Source organism: Fukomys damarensis, unplaced genomic scaffold (assembly GCF_012274545.1).
Source record: "Fukomys damarensis isolate Sample0158 unplaced genomic scaffold, DMR_v1.0_HiC HiC_scaffold_15, whole genome shotgun sequence".
NCBI lineage: Eukaryota > Metazoa > Chordata > Mammalia > Rodentia > Bathyergidae > Fukomys > Fukomys damarensis.
The window spans coordinates 11,443,963-11,467,532 of record NW_022900927.1 but is presented as its reverse complement, the minus strand read 5'-3'; the positions used below and the strand labels follow the sequence as shown (position 1 = coordinate 11,467,532).

General features: G+C 39.2%; 1 long non-coding RNA gene across 1 annotated transcript in view; it reads left to right on the top strand.

The window, feature by feature from the left end:
- Positions 1–9,136: 9,136 nt before the first annotated feature.
- The window catches only part of LOC104873982, a 28,121-nt gene continuing 13,687 nt past the window's right edge, over positions 9,137–23,570 (top strand). The window contains exons 1-2 of the long non-coding RNA XR_783621.2: positions 9,137–9,223; positions 14,746–14,846. This is a non-coding gene — a long non-coding RNA (uncharacterized LOC104873982). The remainder of the gene's footprint in view (positions 9,224–14,745; positions 14,847–23,570) is intronic.

The following is a 23,570-nucleotide window of genomic DNA, read 5'->3' as shown; positions in this document are numbered from 1 at the left end:
TTGCTAGCTGCTGACTCGTTGTTCAATTGCTCTAATTTTAGGCATTAGCATTCTAGGATGAATCTGTTTGATCTATATACAATGCATGCTATTTAATTTTATGTTGGCACTCAGAGAAATCCCAAGGCCATTCATGCTTTAAAAAGAAGTCCCACCCACAGGATCTTTGCCTATTTCACAGTAGGGCTGTGGCTCCAGGTTCATTGTCTGAGGGAATGTTAGCATGAGCTTCCCATTCTGTTATGTATGCTGAGCATTCTCTACTTGGGCAAAGACACTTCATTTTCTCAACCTCTAGTTTATATTTAGGAGATACTGTGGCTGCGGTGATGTATAACAGACACGCAGGAACTTTGCAGTACCCAGGATTGCTGGAAACTGGTTCTGGGAGCTGTTAAGTAGAAGGAGCTGACTTTCTTGAGAACCTGGTTTTAAACTGTTCCTTGTTTTAGGCAGAAGAACCCCAGCAAAAGAAGCAGATTGAGGTGACACTGATTCTGCTGATGACACAGGCTTTCTGGCAACCCTAAGAAGTCCCCTCTCTTTTGGTCTCCAGGGCACCCTAGAATGGAGGCTTCACTTTACCCCAGTGAAATCTTCTCTTTTCATTCCTCCTTCCTGATCCAAACTCTCACAGACGATTTACAAAAAAGTTACCAGAAAGTTGAAAGAACCTTACTTTATGGAAACGATAATTGAGTGGGATCATTTTCTAGAGGATTTCTGAAAAACCATGTGTTTCTTCCTACATCTTCGAATTACACATTTACTCTTTCTATTATTTTGAGATCCTGTGCCCACACTTATTTGAGCCTTGCCTGCCACAGATATTGTTTTTCCTGATGGCTAAAATAATGTTGGTTTCCACTTCTGGTCACCCCATCCCATTTCCGGGTTAGTTTTCCTGTTCAGTCACAGAGTAGTGGTTCTTTTCCTGTGCTTTCCAGGAAAGCTACCACTTCCCCATCTTCAAAAGAGTTGTGGCTGGGGTGATTACACACAGTTCCCTGGGATCCCCAGGAGGATTTTCTCTCTCAGAAACGCAACTTGAATATTTGAACTGGTGATGGGAAGGCATTTTAGATGAACCACGTGGACAGAGTGCATCACATGAAGAATGACAGAGGAGCATTTCAAGGAGAGAGGGAGAAACTCTTCCCTGCCCCTGCTCTAGTCTTCTCTGTGTGAGTCCACTTGGTATATTTGTGATACATTTCTCTGCTGGGTTTTTTTCTTTTTGGCATGAGAAAATGTGAGATTTTCTTTTGTTGCTTCTATAGAAAGAATCTTAGCTATTCTGCACTTACTGAGTCAGTATTTCTGCTGGTTCTGCTGCTACCTAGTGCAAGAAGCAGATGAAGCCGTGGAGATGAAGGGAGAGAGATATAAACAAACAGTTCATCATCTAGATGGGAAACGGGAGTTTCTTTTCCTTTTTTTCATTTATAGTTCCAGACTTGCTTGTGGAAAGGAAACTCGTAGTGTGTACAAGATGCAGAGATCTGAGCTGAGGATAACAAGTAACAAAGAGCCTGGCCACAGTCAGAAGAGAAAGAAGGGTTTGGAAGACAGAGTCAGAGTGTGAAGTTCACATATATGGTATGAGTACCCAAGCCAAAGACCCCAGTCCTCTGGGGCAGATTGAAATGCTCACCAGGGGTCCCTCCTTTGGCACATACTGTTGCCAAGAACCAGGAGTGATGTTTTCTGGAGATACTGATGAGGGTGTTTAGATATTTGTATGTTGCCATCTCTTTTCAAACCAGGGGAACTAACAGGACCTCAAGATTTGTTTTCATAAGGACTACTTTCTCTTCCTCATGTGACATGGATAATTCATATCCCAATTATAATACAACTTATTCAAATATGAGTATTATCCAAATGCAAATATTCATGTATTTTCATTATTAGAAAATAACTTTCTGCTTGTCAGAGCCAAGTTAGGGGAAAGTTAGCACTGTCTGTTTCTCATAAAGCACATTCTTTCTCTGCCTTGTGCCAATATTCTGTCTCCATTGAAAATACAGTGGAAAAATCTTCATTGTGGTTGATCTATAGCTTTTTATGAGAAGGAATGTATTATGATTCTAGTTCTATCCTTTGACCTTCTGTTCTGACTTCAGGTTACATGAGTAGAATACTTAAAAACCAGGCAGGATATTTAGAATATGGATATAAAAGTGCAATGCGAAACAATTTTTATTTCCTTTAATTTAATTTAATTTAATTTTTTGTTGTGCTGGGGAACAAACCCAGGGCCTCCTGCCTGCTAGACAAGCGTTATACTACTAAGCCACACTCCCAGCCCCGATTTTTAAATTTTTGACATTAAAATTTTCTATATATTTTTGGACACAGGGTCTCCTTGTGAAAGAGAGGCTGGCTTTGAACACTGAGCCACTTGAGCGCTGGGATTATAGGTATGTACCACTGTATAAATTAACCAGATACCTAAAGAGAGATCTTTCATATAATCATTTTACTTAGGAAGAATAAGGCAAAGAAATGTTACTCCCCCCACCGCCAAATGTTACTCCCAAATTAATCGGACAGAGGCGCAAATTTTTTTCTCAACAAAAACCATTAAAAATATTTCCTCCTACAAATTCCTCTAGGCAAAGCTTACTTTCAGCTCTGGAATCTAAGTATTAGGAACACAGGACTGGGACACAAGTGTTTCTATCACTGGTCTCCGAGGTTCAGTATCATGTTCTGTGGTAACTGATGGTTTTGGGTGGGTCATCTTCTGTTTTTTATCTTCCTTCCCAACCTGAAATGAACAAACATTTCATGGATTTTTCCTTCTTGTCTTGGTTTCCTCTTGTTACTCATTTTGCCAGATGGCTGGGTTTCATGTAGAGAAGAATTTTCCATCATAACACATCACTTGGTACTCATGGCCAATGATCCTACTCCCCCTGCCATCTGCAGGAACCATGGAAGGGAGTTAAGTGGCAAATGAGTCAGGCCTGGCAGAGCTGGAGGGGCAGGGGGAGGAGGAGAAGAGCTCTGCCAAGTGAGGGAGGTTTGGCTTGCCAAAGACTTGATAGAAAGCCCTATTATAGCAAGACCTGGGGTGGGGTGGGGGAGAACTAGGCACGCACACACACCCAAAGACTATGTGTGTAAGTGTTTGCAGTGTGTAGCTGCAAGGCATTTTGACAGATGTGGAACATGTGTAGCACAATTTTGTACAGAGGAGGAGGTGAGGACTGGGAGAGAGAAAGAAATGTCACTGAGGTGCAAAAAGAGATGAGGCTAAGATCCTGGGTGAACAAGCAGGCAAGGGCTTGGTGAGGGGCAGGGGATAAAGGACATAGGGAATCTCATTGCATGATTAGCTGTGTTTGGTATATTGTAGTCCTTAGAAAAGTAAGAAAAAGGACTCCATAGCTAGAGTTTTGATTAGTAATGTTCAAGAAATTCTGTGACTCGTAGAGTCTATAAACAAGGTAACCATCACACAAACCAGGATCTTCTGTATCTGGAAACTTTACCCTGCCTGGTACAAAACAGATAACTTGAAATATAGTATTCATTTAGACTGGAGTTGATGAAAACTCATTTTTGGACATTGGAGTTTGGGGAAATTATATAGTCTCTCCGGTCTGCAATTTCTTTTCTTTTTTTTTTTGGTACTGGGAATCAAACTCAGGTCCTTGCCATTGCGAGGTAGGTAGTGGAAACACTGAGCTAAATCCCTGGCCCCGGGCTTCAATTTCTTTCAGTTGAAAAACCTAGTAGTTGATCAAGATAAGTAATTTCCAAATAGTTCTCTAAGATTCTTTCTAAGAAGGTGTCTTCCCCTCACTTCCAAGGTTCAAGAAGAACAGCTAAGATTTATTTCTGCTTGTTTCAGCCCTTTTTTTCATTAAGTTTATTGATAATTTTGGGTTATATGGTACAGTTACATTCATCATTGGGACTGTGTACCTTTACATGATGTATCTTGGTTCTTATTTTTTTCTTCATTCCTTTGTCCTCCCTTCACCCCCTCCACCCTTCCCTATTTACAAAGACTTTGTTTCCATTTTTTCCTTTTCTCATATTTATTCTTTTTCCTTCTTTCCTTTCCCCTACCCTTCCCACTTTCCCTATTCATTTAGCCCTTTTCTTCCTATTTCACATTATCAATTATACAATTTGAACCTTATTTATACTTTTAGTTTTTCACACCAGAGAAACTATTTGCTATTTACACATGTGTATCCTATTTATTTCACTTAAGAGTATGGCCTCATTTAGCTATAAATGACTCTAGTTTCTTGTTCTTTGTTTTGTTTTGTTTTTTGGTACTGGGGATCAAACTCAGGTCCTTGCACTTGTAAGACAGGCAGTGGACCCACTGAACTAAATCCCTACCCTCTAGTTTTTTGTTCTTTATGGCTCAGTAGTACTTCACTTCATAGCATAACCATATCTTCTTTATCCAGTCTCCAGTTGATGGGCAAGTGGGCTGTTTCCAAGTTTTACCTATTACAAACTATGTCATATGGTGTGCATATTTCACTGTGGTTTGATTCTTTTAATTCTTTTAGAAAGATACCCAGCAGAGGGATAGCTGGGTCAAATGGAACCTCTAATCCTAGTTCTTTGAGGTATCTCCATATTGATTTCCACAGTGGTTGCACCCGTCTGCACTCCCACCAACAATGGAGAAGGGTTTCTTTCTCCCCACAACCCTGGCAGCATTTGTTATTGGTTGATTTCTTGATAGCAGCCATTCTTTGTGGGGTGAAGTGGAATCTCAGTGTTGTTTTCATCTGCATCTCTTGAATGACCAGTGATGTGGAACATTTTTCATATATTTATTTGTTGCTTTTACTTGTCTGAGAAACGTCTGTTCATTTTAGATGCCCATCTTTGAATTTGGTCTTTATATTTGGGGGTCTGATTTTTTTTGAGTTCTTTATATATTCTAGGTAATAGTCCACTCTCTAAGGAACAGCTGGTAACATTATTTTTCTGCATTGTGGGTTGTCTCTTAGCTCTGTTGGTGGTTCATCTTGCAGTACAGAAGCTTTTTAATAAGATGAGATCCCAGTTGTTGATTCTTTGTGCTAGTTCGCATGATGCTGAGGATTTGTTCATAGTCTTTTCCTATGCCAATGTCTTCAAGAGTTCTACCCAACTTATCTTCCAGCAAGTTTAGTGTTTCTGTTTTAATATTTAGATCTTTAATCCACTTCGATTTTAGTTTAGTTCATGGTGAAAGATAGGGGTCCCGTTTTAATCTTTGGCAGTTGAAATCCAGTTTTTCCAACACTTGTTTCAGCCTTTAAAAAAATGCATTCTTTCTCTCTCTTTTTTTTTTTTTTTGGTACCGGGGATCAAACTTGGGGCCTTGCACTTGTGAGGCAGGCAGTGGAACCACTGAGCTAAATCCCTGGCCCCCCAAAATGCATTCTCAATTAGAGGAAATATTTGTTTTGAGCCACCAGACTACATTCTAAGTTCCTGTCTAGCTGTTATCCTGTTTGTGTTGGTGTTGACACGAACACTTTGTTCAATCCATCAAATATTTTCTGAGCAACTAGTGTATATTGGACAGTTTCAGGCATAGAGATGAAAACAATGCAGTAAAGGAGACAGAGTCCTCCTCACAGTATAATTCTACTTGTGAGATCTATAATAAAGTGCTTATAGGGGCAACCCACTTTCTGGTTCCCCTTCAGTCTCTCTTAGACAGAAGCTTTCTTTCCTTCAATAAATATTTTCCTACTCTTAACCTCTGTTGTTTTTAGGATTCATTCTTCAATTTTAGAGAACATGAACTTGAATTTCAGATATCTAGCAGGTTTGGGAGTAACATCTCTTCCCCTTATATCATTTTGGAGGTCTTCCACTGAGATAACTGGTCGGAGGTAAGAGTTTTCTTTCCTAGGTTCTAAGTTTGGTCTTTTTGCTTTATAGATGGTAACTTGTTTCATAGGCTTTCATTTGTTTTGTAGATTCTGGTTTTTGTTTCATACAAATTCTTTGGCCTTTGTTTCAGCTTTTATTATAAAAGTGTCTTAATTTTAAATTGTTGCAAATTTCTTGTCTTTTTATGCAGTATTATGTTAAAATTACATTTTATTCTTATTTTATACGTTTTGCATTTGCATTTAGTTGCTTCAAAATGTGTGTCTTGTGAAATCATCTGAGATAAAGACAGTTTAGGCTTTTATCTGTCCCTTATAGAATCATAAATGGTGCTTACTCTGCCAGCTAGTAATTGCCTTTAGGGCAGCTGCCACTCTCAAAGTAGAGCACAGGTTTGTCCAGGTGCCCTCTGCTCAATCCCCACTCCCATTGATACCAATGGTGGGTAGAACATTGACCAGATAGGCAATTGGGTTCCTTTTGGAGACAGATCTCTGATTTCCTGGAACTAATGGAAACTGAGGTGACAACTGAGGGGTCATGGCCAGGGCTACTCTCTAGCAGATACCCAAAGGTCCCTCAGAAGAAACTAGCTCCTGACAGCCCATCCTGGTAATCAGCAGAAAGCTCCACATCTTGTCCTATCTGTACTCCTCCGTGAGGTGAAAGGGGAACTCTGTCAGTGATCATCAGGGATCCTCTGTCTCAGAGTGATCTGAAACGATGCCGTCAGAGCCCTTTCTTAAGCCTCCATTAAAAGTTAAGCTCTGTTCAATTTGTTACAACATGTACAGTTCTTTTGTTTCAATTTTTTTCTTTTGGCATTTTGGATTTTTTAAGATGTTTGCCTGTAACCCAAGTTGGCTTATAGAAGACATGCTTCTCCCAGGTTACCAGATGATCCAAATAATATCAACTGGTTTTACAAATTACATATTGTTGTCTATATGTAATAACTCAGGAATCTTTCATTGGTACAAAATAATGTGTTAATTGTTAGATCTGGCTTTCATAGGTCATCTAAAATTTTGTTAAGATAATTAAAAAAAAAGAGATTTGGTCTTAGGAAAACTACTGGATAAGACTCCCCTTGGTAAATAAAGGAACAGCTGCCTGGAAAAAATTTATTCCAGCCTTTGTTCACAAAGGGGCCCCCAATAATTTTCATAGACTTGTGGGAAATACATCGCTAAACATATTATTGTGATATGTATACATTAGTTATGGTCAAATGACTACATTTTCTATGGGAAAACAATAAGGTTTTATTTAAAATGCTCTTGGTACAAAACAAAATTAAAGGACAAAGGGTTTCATATAATTGATATCATTGTTATTTCATGGTGTATAGATTCATGCCTTCTGGATGTACAAGTCTTCTAGGATATTTATGGGAATGACATTTTTGACTCAGGTGTCTGCCTTTCTCTTGTACTTTAGCTACTTGTGATAAGAGGTACATGTCAAGCCAGCATGAGATAACCAGTCAAATAATAGTTTTCTTAAAAACTTACATGATGTGTGTTATATGTGTCACCACACTTCGGGATGCGTAGAGACCAAACAATTGAAACAATGTCACACACTAAAATTAGAGGTTAGACATTGTTAACTCTTAAGGTACATTTATAGGCCAAATATGTATGTTCTCTTTAGATGACATCCTACTAAAGGATAACAAATAAGAATTGAATAAGAATTTTCTTTATTTCATTTAATGTCTTGTGATGAGATGGAGGTGTTTGAAAGATTATTCCATACTAAGATGGACATTGTTACAAAGAAAATGTCATGATGATTGTCATGCTAAAATACTATGTGTGGCTCTTGATCTAAGTTTCTACAATATATAGCTATTGCCTGTTAACATTGTGCAGGGATTAAACTACTAAAACAACTATGGTTGATAAGAAATAACAACCTGTCTAATTGTACTTTATACTTCAAAGTGCTTAATGTCCAGACAAATTTATAATAGTTAAGCTACTAATGTCACTGATCTTGTCTTCTGAGTGTTCAATAAGTAAAGTTTGAGGACCAAAACTAGAAAAGTAACTGGGCTATGAAGATAGCCCATAGGGTCTACAAGATCCAGGAAACAAAGGAACCTTTCCTACTGGATCCTACATCTTTGGTAAATCACTCAACCTGCTGAGCAGGGAGATTGCTGGGCACCAGAGGATAAATATAATTTGTGCCAAAAGAGGGTCACCATGAGGGGAAAAGTCTCCCACGCTTTCACTGAAAGCAACATGGTCAAGCAAGGCCATGACCCATCCTGATGGCTGACACTGACAGAGGAGCTGAGAGTCTCTATGCATGGTTCCAAAATAATGCCTGGGGAGACTTAACTGAACTTGATAGATAGGAAGAGGTTCATGTTGATTGACACAGGTTTCACTTTGACTTGGTCTTAAACACATAGCAGAAAAGAATAACTAAAAGAGGTATAAAGTAATGCCATAATAATAAAGCTAGATATAAAAAGGGGCTCCAGTCACTGACCCCTTCTGGCAGTTTTCAGCTCTACCAGTAGCTGACCATGGTTATGGATCATTAGGAAAAAACTATGGTTAAAATCTATAAGAGCTCAGCTAGAGTCATATTTCTTAGCAAATGTTGCTCTTCAAATTGTCTCTTATCTTACAGATAAAACTAGAGAAACTTACGACAAAGTATCAGACTTATAGATAACCTCTATCAATGAAACAATTTAGGTCCAGCAGGTTCAATCACTGTTTCAATTTCTAAATGTGACTTTCTCCCCACCCTGCCCTTTTATTCAAGTGTGCTCATGCTTAGATTATGCGTACTCTAATTTCTTAAAAGTTTTGTTTATTCTTGCCTAGAGGCTGTCAAACTCCAAGTGGTCATACAAATGGAACCAATGACAAATGTGCTAGACTTCTTTTACTGGGATCCACCAGATTGACCTTGTAAACAGGTCATAACTGCTAAACTATAGGACTTCTATGTTGACCTTCTCTTTGTCCTCTTTGTTGGCTATATTCATAGTGTCAGGTTAAAAAAAGCTGAAAACCAAGACCAGACCAGAACCACTACAAGCCTTTATTGTAGGGACAATCTGCCAGGCTGTCTCTGATCAAAGGAGAGAAAGCAATATGGCTGAGATAGGGCGCATTTCTTGTAGGACTGGGGTGCAGCTCATAGGAGCTGGGGTGGGATTGAGTGATGTAGTGGCTAGAGATTGGGGGAGCTTGTGACATCACTAAGAGAGGCTTGTGTCATCACCAGTCACCAGGAGGTAGCAAGTATCAAGTTACTTTTTTGGCAGGAAAAGAGACATCATGGGAAGAAGAAGGCTGTCCTTTAGAGGGAGAAGCCATATTTTTAGGTGAGAAGCAGGGCATTATGGGAAGGGGAAGGCTCTTTTTTTTAAATGTAGTGGCCATCTTATGGCAAGGGAAATCTAACACCTAGCAATTCTGCTGACCTCATAATTTGTCCCATGCATTCTTAACTGTTTCTTTGGCTTTGTCTCCTCGAGACTTAAAAGCTATGCAGCTGCCAAGATGACAATGCCAGGCACATACTGAAGGCCTTTAGATAGACCCTTTGTAGACTAACTTTAACTGCTGATCATAATTATGACCCTTTTCAGCTGGAAGTAGCCAGAGCTGTCTTCACCCTTTGTCCCCTCACAGCATTTAGGGGTATTTCTTCAGAGGGGGGAATATTGCAGATAGGTAAGTTAATTAGATATCTTGTAGGCAGTAACACAGGGCCACCCTCAAGGAGCCAACACAGGAAGGAGCCAACATGGAGGACAATCAAGACACATTCACTGAAGACCAGAATTTTAAAAGGAGAGAAACTACTATACCTTTGTGCTTCCCCTAGGGATGAATAGCAATGAATGATATTCTAAATAGGTATGATCACCTGCGTGGGGGGCCAACGCCTTAGCCCTGACCTCACCCTTATTGAAAATCCTTGTATCCTTGCTGTGTGACTTGTTCCCCCATTTGACCCCTATTTATTCAATGCTCTTATGAGTTGGTCATGGTTTTGCTCCACCTCATGCCCACCTTGTAAATTACCATTGGGTCTTATAGTTTTGTCCCACTTTGTACCCTCCTCACCACATGGCTTGGCTGTGTAAAACATCTTTGAAAATTAGGGTGAGCGGGCAACCCACTTTCCAGTCCCCCTTCTGCCTCTCTTAGACAGAATTTTTTTCCCCCCAATAAATGTTTCCTACTCTTAAAAAAAAAGTGATCTCAGCTAGTGGTTGGTATGTTAAAGCTGAATAGGGGCAGGAAAGCAACAGGGGTCTGCCTGATAAGTGACATTTGAGCAGATACTGGGTGAAGCCAGGGAAAGACTCTAAGAATTTAGGAATAGTCTGTGAGGCAGAGGGAACAGCAGGTACAAGACCTTGGGCAGATGTGAGTTTGCAAGATCATTTTCACTGCATTCTCTGATCTTGGTATCCAGCCTCCCTGCTTGACTGTTGACTAAAGAGGGCAGTCTCTTCTGCTCTCTGTAGCCTCTTGTATCGATGGCTCCTCCTTACCCTACTCAAGGGCTTCTCCCAGGTCACTGTCCCATTGTGCATTCTCTGTCAATAGAGCCAGCGTTTGGTCCTGGCAAAATGTCCCATGTTTCCTGGCCCTGCATAATAGCCTCTGTCCCTGCTGCACCTGCTGGGGTTCATGCACTCTGCCTTGACACTGTCTTTTCCTTCTGCCCTTCAATCTGTCCCTACTATTGGTCACTAGTGTTGAGAATCATCTGCCTTATATCTGCCTTCTCCAGGACTCCACACCCAGTGCCTAGGCACACCCTGTTCAGACCCCAGGCCTCTTGGATCCTCTCAGCTCTTCTTGGGCAGGGAGCCCCAAGACGCCTTAAGAACCAAGACTCTTGTGCCTCAGGGTGTGTTTGTTTTTTTTTGTTTGTTTGTTTGTTTGGTACTGGGGATCGAACTCGGGTCCTTTGCTTGCAAGGCAGGCAGCAGAACCACTGAGCTAAATCCCTGGCCTGTAAATATGATTTTCGCTTTGACTGAGTGGAGTGACTTTAAATCTTCCTTAGTAACTTGCATCCTTTATCCTTTGCCTCAGTTTCCAACCTGAAAAATGGGGACGATATGATAGTACATAGCTTACAGATATTGGGTTAACATGGATTAATATGTCAAAATGCTTTTAAAGGTACACAGTTCATAAGAAATACATTTTGGCTCTACATACGTTATTTTAATGACTCCACACCATAGCAATGTGAAGTTTGAATTACAAATCCTACACTACACAAAAACAGGTCTGAGAGGTAGAGACATAATTGCACAGATAATTGATGGCCAATTCAGACATTTTTGAGAAAAGTAAATTTCTGCTTACATAGCTGAGTTCTTTTCACCCTACCTCAATTGTCTCTAGGAACATTTTTATATAAAATCACAGATCAGAATATCAGGTAGACATCTGGACCGATTAGGTCTGAATGTAGGAATAATGTTTTGTCAAACATTCTTGTCCCTTTGTTTTTCAACATCACTTTTCATTTCATTGCTTACCTTTGTCCCTAACCTTTGCAGTGTTGTAGTGAAAGTGGAATAGAAGATGTAACTACAAATGACATTAATACTTGTGTGTGTGTGTGTGTGTGTGTGTGTGTGTGTGTGTGTTGGTAGGAGAGGAAGGAGGCTGTGGATGGAGACCAGGACCTTGCACATGCAATACATACATACAAGACAAGCATTCTACCACTGAGCGATGTTCCAGCTCCTGCTGTTTTATTTTAATGTAGGCTCATTTTTTAACTTTCTGGAAGAATTGCTTTCACCCCTTTTAATTGCACATAAATTGCAAAATAAAATCACTAACCCAATTGATTATTCATCAGATACTTTTGGCCAGTTTTAAAGTCAATTATTCATTATTCAAACTATAAGAGAATGGTCTGCAGAAAGAAAAAAGTACAGCCCAATTATGATAAATATTATTGGGTTTTCATATGAATGGTTTCAGATATAATTCTTGCAATCAAATCATGCAGAAATGAAAATGCGAATGGGCTAAGTGCTTAAGTTACCATTGCACGAAGTGTGAAACCTGTAGATTCCTGGTCTCGAGTGTCGGCAGCAAACACTGTCACACCTGCTCTTTGCAGCTGTAACCTGCATCCAATCACAACAGCGTCAGCCCTGTTGTCTTTTCCCCCAAAGAGCACACACAATGAGCTTAGATAGAATGGCTAACTTTGGATAGACTATGCAACTCTTAAATGTTTCAAGAGCACTTTCAGCTTTTAATTTCTGAGATAGACAAGGTTCTGTGTTTTATGATGTGAGAATTATTTTTTGGCTCAGCTTTTCCAGGCAAGTGTCTGAGTTTTATTGACTATTAGAAGCTTCTTGTCCTTGGAGAGTAGGGCTTCAACATGGATTGTGTGGCTTGCTTCAGCAGGCTCAGTGGAGATGTTATTTGGGTGAGATCTTGGCTCATCCCTTAGCTGTATTCTCAGAGCAGTTGACATATGTACTTGATATTTACACACTTTGCCAACCCTTTTTTTTTCCTCATTGAGTTTATTGGTCCATTCTAGGTGTACAGTACAGTTACATTCATCATTGGGTCTTGTACCTGTACATGGCAGGTCTTGGTTGCTAACCTTTTCTTTATTCTTCCAGTGGCAGTTGGAAATGATGTCCCCTATGGTACCCGTGTCTTCTTTGCAATAAAGCAGGCCACAGTTTGGCCAACAGGTTTTCCTTGTCTCCATCTAAATTCCCATTAAATCATGTCACATTATCTCAGAAATGAGCTCTCTGTCTTTTTTTTTTCCCTACAAGAGTCTTGTCGAATGCATTCCTGTTTATATATTAAGGGAGTCTGGGAAGACATCTTCAGAAAGTTAGGAAGGATAAAGGGATCATTTCAGCTTCCATGATGTTGGTAACGAATTGCAGCATGTCAACAAGGTGTATCTTTTAGGTCTTCATTTTAATTTGTGTCACTATCCCTTTAGCCATAAACTCTGAACCTTTTCATGGCTTCTTGCTTTAAAGGAAATCTCTATGGAGCCTTTATTAGGAGTCTGTTACAGAGTTGAAAAGGAAGTGAAACTTTATGTTCTTTTTACCCTCAGAAGTATGAAAGGAACATTGTTTTTAAAGAGCACTATGCAGAGCAGAACTAACTTTAATTGCCACTTTGAGGTGTCAACAATTAGGGAAATTGAGGAAGTCACAACTTCTGAGATGACAGAAGCTTTTCAGGTAACTCAAAGGTGTTTTAAAAGGTACCTTGTCACTTTGGTAAGTGCAGTTTCCCAACTACTCTTTAATTATCTGTCAAAGTTAGAATGCACATGAAAAATGCATTAAGACAATTGTACTTGTCTGACAGGAAGAAAAGGAAATTCATTTTTCTGTGAATACCTCCAAAATAGGTAAAATTTAAACTACTTAAAAGCACAAAGTGAGAAAATTTAATTTTAGTTTTTTTCCCTCTCTGTTGTAGCTATTCTGGGTGACAGAAAGCAAATTATTTTAAGAGAAGTTGACAATTTTTAGTAGCCACCTTTCTAAACATAGAAATCAAAATCCTTCTCATTGGATGACATTTCTTACAAACCAATATTTCCCTCTCACTACAGCCAGCCTATCTGTCTCTATCATAGCTATTAAGATTACAATAACTAAGGCTGGGATGGTAGCTTACAGCTAGAGTTCTTTTCTTGCATGTGTGAAACTCTGGGTTTGATCCCATCACCATCACCACCAAAAAGATAAAAAAAGATGTAATAAAATTGTCTCTTGCCCTCCCAGCCCCCTCTTATACACCTGTCTTTCTTATTGTCTAGGAATAGCGTTGTATGCTGAAATCTACTCAGAAAGAAAGTTCATTCTCCAAATATTTCTTTTTGCAGCTATTACTACTGGGTATTACTGTATGTTACAGGCTCTGTGGTAGGGGCTGGGAAATAGCAAGTAACAAGACACAGGGAAGTCTGCCTCGTCGGGCTAATGCTCAAGGGGAAGAGGAATCCACTTCTTTTTGAGAAATATAACTTGTTTTACTTTAAGTCTTCCCTAGCTTCTCATTCCAAGATATGTATTCACACAGAAGGGAACAGAATTTTTATTAAGAGAAAGTTGCACTCACTATACTAAGTCATTTGTATTCCAGGGTCAAGAGCCTCTCCTACTATAGATACAGAAGGCCGTATGAGAGGCGAGAGCCTGAAACACGGACTGCCCATGGCTATTTCCATTTCTCTGCCCTGGGCTCTTGTTTTAAATTCCAGAAAGCAAAACAATCCAGAAATAAAAAATGATTAATGGACCAAAGGGCTGATTTATGGGAAGGGATCTTAGGAAGTAGGTATGTGGGTTGACTTCAGGAGGTTCCCAGAAAAGCCATTCCTGGTGATTTAGGCAGAGAGCAGGGTTAGCATGATACTCAGGCTAAAAGCCAAGTAGGACAGAAGAAAATAATTCAGAGACTTTTGAGAAAACATAATCCTTAACACTGGTATCATGCTTTTCAGGCCAATGGTGATGATGGTACTCATAGACGCTTATGCAAAATTTATTTAACAGATTATTTACTAAGTAACTACTGTGTATGAGGCACTGTTCTGGCTTCTAGATACAGAAATAAACAGAGAAGACAAGAATTTCTGCCCTTGTGAAAGTTAGGTTTCGTTGGGGAAGACTTAATAAGTAAATACATTACTGTGGCTGGTGATAAGAGCTATAGAGAGACTATTATCTGGACAGTTTGTAAAGAAATTTCCTAGACATCATTAACTTATTTATTGGATATTTATTGAGCATCCCATAGGTCCTAGCTTTATGCTCACAATGGTATACTATAGTTGTTATCATGTTGTTTGCATTTAAAGACCAAGATATTGAGCTGAACATGGTGACATACGCCTGCTATCCCAGCAGTGAGGAAGGCTGAGGCAGGATGATCACAACTTGAGCCCAAGCCGGACACCTTGTGAGTCCTTGTCTCAAAATAAAAAATAAAGGGGGGCTAGGGAAGTAGCTCACTGGCAGAGTGCTCCTGGGTTTGATCCCCAGTTCCACCAACAAAACACCCTCAATATTTTTGAATATGTACATGAGCCCTCCTACCACCAGGTAACAGAGCTTCTAAACTATAGAGCCAGAATCTAAACTTACACCTTTCGTTTTTAAGCAAAAGCTTTAACTTTAAAACCTGAGTGATGAAGCAAAAGTTTTTGTAGAAACATTGTTTCTTCTTTTTCTTCTTCCCTTATAAAATAAAATTTCTAGTGAAATGGATTTCTGCCCTGGGGGCCTCTGGCTAGCTATATATTGTTGTATGAACAATAGTTTATTTTCAATTAGATGTGTTTGGATAGCCTAAAAATTTGTTATGATGGCAAAAGAAATCTATTTTTACTTTGCATCTATAAAATTTGCTTTAAATGATTTTGAAGAAATTCAAATTTTGAAGGAGTTCCTCTCCTTGTTTCATATCCTTCAGTTGATACTATTTTTTCAATTTTCTCTGGTCATACAGAACTTCAAATCAGGCCTTTTGACTCTAAGAAACTGTAGCTGCAGCCTCTCAAGCCTCCGTAGATTGCTGGACTCTCAGAAGCTAGCCTCTGAATTCAATTTTTACATGGGAAGGTAGGAGAGATACTTGGAATGAATCTGAATCAGCATCTATTTCTGTTGCTTTTACAAGTTTCCTAACTAGGCAGTTTTAAGTAAATTTAGAACACATATGAAAAAGTCAGCACACAGAGTTGAAAATGGTAGAGTTGTAGGCCAGGGAATGCAAAACCTTTTCTCTGCGTGTTTACATCTGGTTTTTCTTCAGATGTGTGGTTTTTATTATTATTATTTTTATTTTTTGGTACCGGGGATCAAACTTGGGCCCTTGTGGTTGCAAGGCAGGTCGCCGAACCACTGAGCCAAATCCCCAGCCCCTTTAGATGTGTTTTTAACTCTCTCCTGGTCTGTTTTTGCCAGGATAGATGGGTTTCCAGTAAGAACGTTTAAACTGAGTTTAAACCAGGATGAATATAATAAGACATAAAGAAAGCTAACACTTATTAGCAAACAAAGCACAGTTCTTTCTTTTTAAAAACAATTGATAGCTTGGACATTTGATAATCTTTAAAAGATACAAGAATAACAATCTAAAACTACAAAAGCAACTTTGGTTCAATGGAGATTATCCTTGTTAATGTTTTGATATGGTTTATTTTTTAAGACATTTTCAACATTATAAAAATAAGGTAAAATATTATGGACCTCATTTTCTTTCTATTTTTCACCAGCATCATGTTTATGGTTCTGTAGACTACAGCTTATGATTTATCTATTTGCCTACTATTGGCCACTTAATTATTTCCAGTTTTCCATCCTTATTACTAAGGCCAGAGTGAGCAACCTTAAAGTAAAATATTTGAATGTATCTGTGATTATTTCCTTCAATAATTCACAGAAGCTGAATTTTTGGGTTAAAGAATGAATGGGACTTTGAGCCTTTTGTTAGGTTTGTCAAATTGTTCTCATAATAGTAATATATGGTAAGTTGAGACATTAGGTAAGAAACTTGAAATGTAGAAACCACAGTACCTAATTTTCAAAGTTATCAGGTCATATCAGTTACTAGGAATATTATATTCCTTAAATTTGGGGGATTTTCTCTTTGACAAAGCAGAAGTGGAGTATCATGACAAGAGAGGTCTGTGGCCTATGTGGGTCTGGGTTCTGGGTCTGCTCTCTGGTACTGGCTCTGAGGCTCATTTGATTTAGCTGAATCTGGGCTCACCACTTATCCTGCCTGGGCTTTAGATTCTTTACTTACAGAGTGGCCATGCATCTAGGTATATGTTTGTGGTCCTAGAATAATTAGTGACATCTTCTTTTGCTCTCCAAGTATACACTAAATTCTATGCTTGTCCTACTTTTCTGTAGAGGAAATATTTCGACTGTTAAAAAGGACCTGTGCCCATCCTCCTTACCCTCTCTTTCCTCCTGCAGAACCGCTCTTTCCCATAGCCAGGTTATACACTTGTGGCCTACCTCCATCCTTAGGCACATGGCCAGCACAGAACACATACCCCTTGGACTCAGAGCTAGTTCTAAAGATGGGCTGGGACCCAGTTCAGTCTGCTGGAAGCCATGATCCTCAACTTCTGGTGGGAGCAGTGGTTTACTGGTTCATAATGGCCCCATACAGCCAACTGTTAAATTTCTAGGAATCTTGTGAATTATACACTAAAACTTGCCATTATTAACAATTAGATTATATAAATTTACAACTAAATCACACCAAGACAAAGGTAGTGAATATTCAAAACTAGTACCTTTTGAATGATTTTGCTAGATTTTTTTTATTAGTACTTATATTTCTGAGGATGTTTTTATGTATTATATTTATATGGTGGAAATACTATATAATGGGTGAGTGCACATTTATTTTCCCAATTCTGTATTTAGTGGTGTCCAGTTGGTTGGTTGGAACTGGCCAAGGATCAGGGCAGGAGTAATCTTGGAAATTGGCAAATTCTACACAGCAAAATCTTTAAATTTTTTTTTTCCTGGAAAGCTCTTAAATACTAATATCACACTCCTGGGCTGGAACTATTTGTAAGGATCTTTTTAGAAATTTTTACTTTGTTGTTTTGCTAGTAAAATATCCTAGAGTAGCTAGAAAGGCGCTCTGGTCCTCTGGGGAGAAAACACAAGAGTTGGATGTTGGTGAAGAGGAAAGCAGACATGAAGGCTGCAGGGAGAAAAGATTCTTTCCTTTCCCTTCCCGCTTTATTGAGGCACAATTTGACAAGTGAAAATAGAAATAAGATTCTTAGTATCAGGTGAGCTTTGGTATTTTAGTAGGGCAAAAAACTGGCTTCAATCACATTAGATTTCACTAGTTTATGAATGAAAGTCCTTTGATAATACAGAGAGAGCCCTTATAGCTTCAATAATGTATGATTGCAAAGTTATATAAAAGTTGGAACTGCTTAGCTAAATATTTGAGTGCTCATAGTCTTTGTCTTTGAAGGGAAGTGAACTAAATATGTATTTTATAATAAATTCCTAGAATTTGTCCTCACTTAAACATTTGATGCTGTATAATATTAACATTAAATGTCTTTGAATTGTAAGCCATGAAATAGATGAATCGAGCATGTTAATCATTTCAATTTAATTGTGTAAAAATTTCTTCTAATTTAAATGTCATATTGTACTTAGTGGATTCGACTGACAAAAAACCCTACTTTTGATTATCCTTGCATAACGTGGGTGAGTAGCCCTAATATTATCTGCAGAAGCCCCTGTTAGAACGTAGTTACTCTGCATTTAAGAACATGGGACTCTCCTCCTTTGAAATATTGATTTCATTTTTAATTATGCTCTTCCATGTGTACCCCAAGGTGCTATTTCTTAATAAGGATGGATTGGGAGCAGGTCCCACTGAGATATTAGGAATACTCCCCAACTAGACACTGCTCATGTGTTTTGTTTGGTTTGGTTTGGTTTGGTAGTAGGAATTGAACTCAGGACCTTTGGTTTGTGAGGCAGGCATGGTGGCCACTGAACTATATGCCCAGCTCCTTGTGTATATTTAACACTCTCTTCCTGGCTTATTACAGCTCTGACCCATTTCACATGTTGTTGATTCCAAAGAATCAAGATCGTGTGTTTACTTTCTGGCATTTGACTGTGAATAACTCAAAAGTGTTTAGCAGTTGGTTAATAGTCAACATTAACAAGAATTTTGAGATCAAACCTGATAATTTTTCAAGTGCTAAAATAGATTAAATTTACCACGCCCAAAATGTAATGTTCTTTTCTTTCTCTGGTTTAAAAAATGTTAGAGAGGGGTGAAGGGAGGGCAGGGACAAGGGGAAAAAATGAGAACCAAGACCTGTCATGTAAAGGTACAAGATCACAATAATGAATGTAACTGTACTGTACACCTAAAATGTACCAATAAACTCAATAAGAAATGTTAGAGAAAGTCTATTTTGATTTGAATTATCATATTTAAAAATAAACAAAACATCAAAAATCTTGACACAGGAATAATCTTTACTAGAATAACTTTTTTTTGATACTAGAGATTGAATCCATAGCCCTTTCACTGAGCTACATTTTATTTTGAAACAGGGACTTGGTGAGTCATTAAATTGTCCATATTGGGCTTGAACTTGTGATCCTCCTGCCTCGGCCTCCTAGAGAGCTGGGATTATGAGAGTGTGCCACCATACCCAGTTTAGAATTATCTTTTGATGCTAGAATTCTTTGTCAGTAGTTGACTGTTTCCTTTTAATTCTATTTCTAGTTTGTCCCTTGTTCATGAACAAATAATACCTTACAACTATAACAAATATCATTCAAATTAATGTGAATGAGAACTGTGATGTATTGGAGTAAAAACAACCCCCCCTCCCGACTGACCTTCGCCAGCCTGTGCCTTTTTCAAGGGGGGTCCTGAGGAGTCTAGTTAAGAAAACACTGCAGGCTGCTGTTTCTAGATGTGCAAACCTGGAGGATCTGCTGAAGTCAGTCCCAAGTGAAGGAAGCAGGGCATGGATTAGCTGCTGGGAAAGAGACAGGCAACCTCTGATTTCCTTTCTGATTGCCTGGACTGAATGGAGGACAGAGGAGGAGCAAGCTTGGGCCCATTTTTTTTTTAGGTTTCTTTATTTTTTCTTTATTATTATTATTTTTTTTGATACCGGGTATTGAACTTGAGACCTTGTGCTTGAGAAGCAGGGGCAGAACCACTGAGCTAAATACATGGCTTGGGCCCATTCATCAGCCCGACCATCCCAGGCGATCCATCTTCCATGACTTTGAATGTGTTGCCTTCTTTATCCTCTCCTGCTGCGTGTCCACCAAACTTCGATTGGTTCTTCAGGTGTAGCTTCATAATATTATGTTAATAGTATGAGAAAGATTGGGAGATCCTTGAGGGCAAAGATATTGTCTTATTTATATTGAGCATCTAGGCTCAGCTCCTAGCAAAAAATGACTTTTCAAGAAATATATTTTTGTGGTAGCCAGCAAGGTTAGAAAGCTCAATGGGATGCCCCTACATCATCTTTAGAATACTGGCCTAGAGTTCCATGTGTGTAGAATTTTAGAACTGGAGGCTAATGTAGTAGACCATCTTCATTTTGCAAACATAGTAATTCCCTCTTATTGTGATTTTGCAGTTTCGGTTACCTGTGATTGACCATGATCTGAAAATGTCAAATGAAAAATTCCAGAAAAAATATTCTTAGATTTTAAATCCCATGCCATCCTGGTCCATCCCACCTGAGACATATGACTCATCCTTTGGTTCATAGTTTCCACACTGTATATGCTACCACCCCCAAGTCACTTAGCTGCCATCTTGCTTATCTAATGGATGGTCATGGTAATAGTGTTTGTGTTCAAATAACCTTCACATAAGTGGCTTAACACTATGCCTACGTCATTCATCTCACTTTCTCTTTTCATGTTATCATTTTATCATTCACCCCATCACAAGAGTGGTGGGTGAGTATATTTTGAGAAAGAGAGAGACTACATTCACATAGCTTTTATTGTAGCACATTGTTATAATTTTATATTTATTAGTATATTAATCTCTTATTGTGCCTAATTTATGAATTGCATTTTATCATAGGTATATGTGTATAGGAAAAAACATAGGATATACATGGATCAGTACTATCTGCAGTTTTAGGCATCCATTTGGGTCTTGGATTTTATAATAATAAAAAAATCCCTACACGATGCTTTCTGAATTATGGTAGCAACCAACATTTAAATTAATACTTGCATCAGTGAAAAATGCAGTCTTTAATCTAGAAAGTTGAGTTAGGAAGGATGTTCTGCCTCCAAATAGAATTTGTCCCATTTCTTCATTTGCTTCTTGAGTTTTTACATCCCATTGTGCATTTGCCTGATACTTGGCTTGGCTTGGAAGCCACAGTTAAAGAATGCTGGGTGAGAAGATCTCCAGGTACTTTATTGGAAAGAAGAGGTCTCATAAAACACTTGAAGGGACTCGGGCCTGTGGGATCGTTTCACTGCCAAGAGAATGCTGATTGATTGCTTTGGAAAATATGTATACTTTCCAGGAGCTTGTTTGAAATAAAATAAAGGTTCATACTTTCTCAGTCTGAGCTGCTTTACCAAATTTCAGCTGTAGTCCAGTCATCATAATAGATGGAAGGGCCAGCTAAATGAACAGTCTTAGAACACTGGTTAAAAACTTGGACAGCAGAGAACAAATGTTATTCCAAATGGAGAATGATTTGGAACAACAAAATCAGAACCAGATTCAGCGTATATGGCTCACAGTGACTTAAATGTCTTCATAATAATGTCCAGAGTACCAGGGTTGAAGAATTGCTGGGAAAAAAACCCCATGATATGTGATGCAGTTATCACAGCCACATTGGGAAAGAATGTGAATTAGGATTTTTTTTAGAGGAGCTGGAGTTGCATATGTCCAAGAGTAATGAAATTAAGGGAGATGAAAACATTTGGATCTTAATCCCTTTAGGTTACATAATCTGTGGGAAATCTCTGAAAGCTGTGAACCTTCTTTCCGGGAAAAGTTCACATACACATAAAAGTTTCTCTGCTGTGTCAGGGGGTTTATAGACCCCTGGAAGCTGTAGGGGTGTATCTTATGTAGCTGTTCTCCCCAAAGTTTCTGTTTTCTTTATGCGGCAGCTCTGCCTGGCTGGCACCTGGAACTTCCAGCCTCATTACACGCATACATTACAAGGTGAGGTCCTGACAAAAAGGAAAAACTGAACATCTGCTCTGAGGCTGGTGCTATTTCACTCAGAGTGAGCAGAAGTGGCCTTAATCCCTCACATGTTTCTTTTACTTTGCTATGTAGTAGGAGGATCATCTGGGAGAAGATTTAAAGTTCTCCCAGCATTTATTTCTACTTTCATTTGTAGTGCGTCTGAAAATAAAATGCAGACTTTTAATTAGACTGATTTGGCAATCTGGGTCAGTGACTGGGGTAGGTTAAAGTTTGTTTTTATCTTGGTTTACTAGGTGACGAGGGCTCACGTGGGTAGCAGGATCTGCTTGATCTTAGAGATATGCAGTTCCAGAGATTTTCTACTCTCCATTACCATCTCATCTGAATTTACCTGCAGTGAACTGAGCAAGCCTTGTTTCTGTATGATTAGGCGAGCAAACATGATGATGCATTCCTGGACAGACATGGGAAAGGCAGGTAGATAATTACAGTCCATGGCACTTTTTGTTTATCCAGAAATCTTCATCCCAGGAGGTTGGCATATAATCCCATGCTTAAACTGCCATCCATGCTTTATGTAATAATAATAATAATAATAATAATGATAGTGATAATGATTTATACTTATATAGCCACTTTCATCTAGGGAATCTCAAAGCTTTACAAACACTCATTAATCCTCCTGATTTCCTTGAGAACTAGGTGAGGCCCATTTTATAGGTGAGGAAATTGAGGCGCAGAAAGGATCGGTGCCTTTCTCAATACCATTCGGGAGCTGCATCACAGAGCTCTATACTTCACCTGCCAAGAGCCAGGTGCATCTCATGGGTGAGGAAATGGGAGGAACCACACTGGACTAAGACTCTGGGTCCTCTGACCGCTTACCTAAACCCTAGCAGTGGACAGAAGCTCAGGGTGAATTTGCAAAGCGAACACTTCCATCCCCACTACACAATGTGCACGTCCTGTGAGGAGTTGTCCGTGAGGTCTAAGAAGTAGAGATGGGGCTAACATTGTTCTGAATATTTGGATAGAATAGAGAGAGAAGAACTTGAGGGAAGAGTTGGCTTTTCAATGAATGCTGCTGAGAACCATCAGTCCACTTTATGCCAACGAAGAGCAATTCTGTCTTTTGACTTGTTTTATTCTCTTCCACCGTGTACAACGCACTTTCCAATGCTACAACAAAATACCAGCCACTGGGTAGTTTGTAAAGAAAAAGAGATCTGTTTAGCTCACTGCTCTGAATGTCCAAGAGCAAGATGTTGCCCTGGTCTCTAGTGGGGTCTCAGGATGGTGAAATCCTGTTGGGAGCATGTGTTCCCGGAACAGAGGCACAGGGAGGCTGGGAGCCAGAGATGAGGGAGGGGCCGCTCTCATTCTCGGTGGAACAACCCTACCCTGGAAGAACTAACTCATTCTATGAGGCCAGAATGAATCTCTTCCAAGGGCAGCAGCCTGGATAACCTAATCGTCATTCCCTGAGCCCCACCTGTGAGAGGTTTCGTCTCCACTCAGCATTGCCACACTGAGTACTAAGCCTCCAATAGAGAGACTGCCAGGCAACGCAGAATCCCATATCACCAGAGCATTGTCAGAGCTGTTTGATACGCGCATACAAAAGTGAGATGATTAAAGCTGCCCAGGATACAAATGGAAATAGACATAGTGGAAAGTAACTTTTCACTGTTTTCAAGCTTTTCGGTTTTAGAGGATTCTTGAAATTCCCCAAAGTGAGTAGTGCTAAATTTAAGGGAAAATGATGTTCTCTGAGTACTTCTCAGAGCACTTCTCAGACACTGATATGGACACCAATCACCAAGGGATCTCTTAACGTGCAGGTTGTGGCCCAGTAACTTTGGGCTGAGTTCAAGATCACATTGAACATGAATCAAACTTTGCACAGCCGAGACTCTGCTACAGCCTAGCTATCAGATAAGCCCATTCCTA